Consider the following 5,014-nt stretch of genomic DNA (forward strand, 5'->3'; position numbering starts at 1 on the left):
ATCTTTATTGCAGCATTATTTACCATAGCTAAGATCTGGAACCAACCCAGATGCCCCTCAGTAGATGAATGGATCAAGAAAATGTGGTATATATACACAATGGAATTCTACGCCTCCATCAGAAAAAATGACATTGCCCCATTTGTTAGGAAATGGAAAAACTTGGAAAAAAATATATTAAGTGAAGTAAGCCAGGCCCAAAGAAACATAGGCCCCATGGTTTCCCTTATTTGCAATATCTAGTATACGTATGAGTCAAGCGGAAAAGGTCAGATAATGTGATGTTAGGAAAATGAACCCTTAGATATGTATTTTAATGTTTTTTTCTTTCATGCATGTGTTTCTAACGCATCTATAAGATTATTTCTTTGTTGCTTTGTATGTCCCTCCTCCACAGTATAACCCCTGCTTTCACTATATTTGATGTCAGTGTAACTTGTGGAGGAGATGGGGAAAAAAAAGTCGTTTAAGGATACAGGTGGACCTGTTGCAACAATGAGAAGTACAAGTTGTCATGTCCAAAACGAGCTTTACAACGTCGGTGCAGGGGGAGGGGGGAGAATGATTGGTATTGGGGGGAGGGAGACTGGGAAGGGATGAGAAGGGTAAACAAAGGAGGAGGCTGCAATGCTTGGTAAGAAATGTACGCATTATCCTTCCCATGTAATTGTAACCCCTCTGTACAGTATGTTCACAAATAAAATAAAATAAAATTAAAAAAAAGTATAACCAATTTAAGAGGTCAAATACGTATTTTGTACTGACAATCATCTTACAGCAATAACTTGCTAACTAATTATGTCGGTATCTTCTTATCTAACATACAATAAGAGCTGAAAGCAGTCTCTTTTTCTAAATTAATATTGTAAATGCTTTGATTATGATGACTTTATTATTAGACAAATAATATGTACAGAAGGGTGGTTCCACTGAAATGACATGACAGACTCTGATAAATAAAAACATTTCAACACAGTTAGGTTTTTTCAGTCTCACCCTGTCCACATTGGCATACAACATTGCAACAGCACATGTACACATATACACATACACACATGTTCGCACATGTACACACACATATGCATGCATGCTAAATTCAGGGTTTATTGTACAAAAAATCCAAATAAAATATTAGTGATTAGGACAAATGATAATATGCCTTATTACAAAATAATACATAAACCATTACCACGCATGTTACATTTTACCTGCCTTTCCACATGTGACCACTTAATTTATTTTTAATTAATTAATTACCCTATTAATTAATTCATTTGTTTGGTGCTAATCCTAGTGCTTGAACTCAGGGCCTAGCTTTGTCCCAGAATTTATTTTTTGTTTCAGTTTTCTCAAGGCTAGTATTTTACTGCTTGTACCACAGCTCCATTTCTAGCTTTTGATTGTTACTTTCAAATCAGAATCTAATGGACTTTTTTTTTCTTGGTCTGCTTTCAAACCACAATCCTCAGATTTCATCTTTCTTATTAACTAGTACTAAAGACATAAGCCATCGGTGTGGCTTCTACTTTTTCCTCTATAGTTATCTAATGCCCATACTTATATAGTAATTTTAAAATGAGAGTATAGAAGCAAGATGTACAGTGATGATACTGTCCTGGCAGAAATTCAAGTTAGTAATGTAAATTTATTATTAAAACCATACACAAACAATACCATGATATAGTGTAAGAGAACTCACTATTGAACATACGAGCTTTAAGAGTTTTCTAATAGATCCATTATTTATTGGTACCCAACATTAGAAAAATGTATGAGGCATTGGTAAAACAGAAGTCCTTTGCATGACTACATACATTCTTTGTTTTTTTAAAGACACTTGCTTTCATCTAAAATGTAGGCCTGACTATTGTCTTCATGTGATTTTGATGATTGAAAGTGCTTAGTGGAAAGTCAAAACGTATTAGTAGTCCTTAACTATCAATTCTCATTTTCTTCTTGGAGAATATTATGATCAAATCAATAGTTCAGAATCAGCAAGCAATACTTCACAATCATGCTTCCAGTGCAAGTGGATCACCAGTAAGAAATCCTCAATACCAATTTCCACAAAGTTTGTCACAGATACAATCTCCCTGCTTTCTCTAGCTGCTTTACTACCTTCTTATTCCTTCATTGTACAGGAAAAGTATGATTCAACTGATTTCAGTCAGATCTGTTACTAGAATTATCAAGGATTTAGTTTATTGTGTGTAATTTTGTCAAAGTTATATCTCTTTACATAGGCTACTAAAAATGTATTTACTAATTTCAAGTAAATACATAAATTCTATTTCCATCTCTTTTAAAAATAAATTTTTGTTTGCTCTATAAATTGATCAGAGGCATGGATTTTGTGGCTAGCTAGGTCATTAAACATCTGTCTCTCTTTTTCTCTCTCCCTTTCTTGGTTCTCATAGATAATATGATTGCTCCATAATTATCCTAATTTATTTTGCTTTTATATTTTTGGTTGCATCATTTAACTTTTTCCTCTGCCATTTCCCATATCATTTATATAAAAGGCATTATTTCCTATTTTCTCATTCCTAGAATAAGCTGCACATGAAGACATCACAGGTCCTCATTTTCAGTGTGTACATTTGAATATGGAGGAACATCTTTCCGCTGCTCTCCATCAATTCCCTACTCTCCAGTTAGAATAATTTCGAATAGTAAAATTGGAAAAAGAGAAAATAAATCATGATGAATAAACAGTTGCAGAAAATTCACCGGATATTTCTGACCAGTTAAACCAATGTGAATTATTAGGGAAATACATGGACACCTCATTCCCACTGGCACTCAAAGTCTCTGGTTAGGCAATTCTTAGGAATATGGGGAACAAGATGAAAAAGTAAGGAATGGTATCAATTGCAAGAAATAAAATTGGAGAAGGATCCAAGCAATTTTCTTCATTGGGCTGCCAAAAATATTCAGCTTATTACATTGCGGAGACTTCTTTCCCAAAAGGCCACTCATGTGAATAGTAGGGATGATGATGAGTATACCCCTCTTCGAGAAGCCTACAGTGGACACTTAGACATTATCAGTGAGTTGATGTCTCAAGCGGCACATGCAATAACTGTAGATGACTGATCACCCCTGCACAGTGCATATACATGGAATAATACCAGAGTGGCTTCTTTCTTACTTCATCATGATACAGATACCAATGCCCAGACTAAAGGACTCATTCTTTTAAAAAAGATTTTTTTGGTTTGGTAGTGGGACCTGAACTCTGGGCCTGGACGCTGTCCCTCAGCTCTTCAGCACAAGGCTAGCGCTCTACCACTTGAGCCACAGCACCACTTCTGGCTTTTTTTTCCTGCTTATGTGGTGCTGAGGAATCGAACCTAGGGCCTCATGCATGCAAGCTAAGTGCTCTACCACTGAGCCATATTCCCAGCCCAAATATTTTTGTTTGTTTTTTGTTGTTGTTGTGTTTTTTTTTTGGTCGGTTGTGGGGCTGGAGCTCTGGGCTTGGGTGCTGTCGCTGTGCTCTTCAGCTCAAGGCGAGCACTCTACTGCTTGAGCCACAGCGCCACTTCCCCAAACTAAAGAATTTTTGACACCTTTACATCTTGTTGCTGAGAACTGAGATAGCAAAGATACGCTGGATCACCTTCTGTTGAACCATTATATAAAACCAGGTCGGAAGAACAACATAGAAGATACTGTATTTGATATTGCCAAAAGGATAAGTATGTATCACTACCTCTATGAAGTTGTGATAGGCTATACAAATTGTTCACTGAAGTCCTAATGGTCGGGTTAAGTTTCTTAAATTTCAAAAATGCAAGTCCATCTTTTGTGTCCCTACAAAATATTTTCACAATCCAAATAAGAGCAATATATATATTTTTTGGTCAGACATGGGGCTTGAAATCTGGGCCTGGGAGCTATCCCTGTGCTCTTCAGCTGAAGGTTAGCGCTCTACCACTTGAGACACAGCTCCACTTCCAGTTTTCTAGTGGTTTATTTGAGATAAGTGTACCACAGACTTTCCTTCCCAGGCTGGCTTTGAACCATGATCCTCAGATCTCAGCCTCCTGTGTAGCAAGGATTATAGGCATGAGCCACCAATGCCTGGCAGCACCAATATTTTACTGTAAAAATTCATGGATTCCGTGGAATTCTTCCAAGTGAATTGCCTGCCTTGGATGTCAAAATGTATTCAATATTTTTTGTATATATGTATAATAATTTCTTCAGAGTTTGTGATTTTTTTAATCAGAAATAATTTTAATTTATCTGTTGAAATGAGTAGTACAGAAACTAAAATATTTCTTGTGCTTGTCTGAAAAAGTATATTTTAAAATATTCTATATTATATGTTTGCAAAATGTTCATAATTTATTTTATTTTCTCCTATACTTTGAATTCTACATTATTTTATAATATATAGGTTCATTAATGTGTCCTTTCCGATTGCATTCCATATAGAAACAGTTTGCTTCCTTTTTTTCTAGGACTTAATATTAGTTTTATTTGGGATAAAATGACAATGTTGTCTAATTTGAGAATATTTGTAAAGTTTATGCTATGTAAACGCCTTTCTGAGGTGAAGATTTAATACACTGATGTCAAACTAAATTATATGAATTACGTGTATTTTTACACTTGTAATTTTGTAATTAACTTTTTAATAACTGTTTTTCATTTCTTGAATCTGAAGAATGAAAAATATGGAATACTTCTCAAATTTTCATATTATCCTTGTGCAAGTGCCATGTTAATCTCTGTATTTTAATTTGAGTATACGTGCTGCTAAAGCGTGTAGTATCCTCTAAATTTAAGTAGTTAATCATGCAATCTTTATACAGGTTTATATCTATGGGTGCCTACTTGTAACAAGGAAACTTTATTGTTCCTAACAATGCTATCTATCTTATTTCCCTAAAATTCTGTGAATAGTGGAAAATTTATATTTATCAGTCGATTGCTCACATTTGCAAAATTTTTTTGTCAATGACTATCTTAAGTCTTTTTATTTGGAATTTGATAATAATCTCAA

At 34.7% G+C, this 5,014-nt stretch overlaps 1 pseudogene; it reads right to left on the reverse strand.

Annotated features, from left to right (window-relative positions):
- Positions 1 to 4,679: 4,679 nt before the first annotated feature.
- On the reverse strand, positions 4,680 to 4,776 carry LOC122118424 (annotated as a pseudogene).
- Between the last annotated feature and the right edge of the window lie 238 nt (positions 4,777 to 5,014).

Source organism: Dipodomys spectabilis, unplaced genomic scaffold (assembly GCF_019054845.1).
Source record: "Dipodomys spectabilis isolate Male_0828 unplaced genomic scaffold, ASM1905484v1 ptg000150l, whole genome shotgun sequence".
NCBI classification, from domain to species: Eukaryota; Metazoa; Chordata; class Mammalia; order Rodentia; family Heteromyidae; genus Dipodomys; species Dipodomys spectabilis.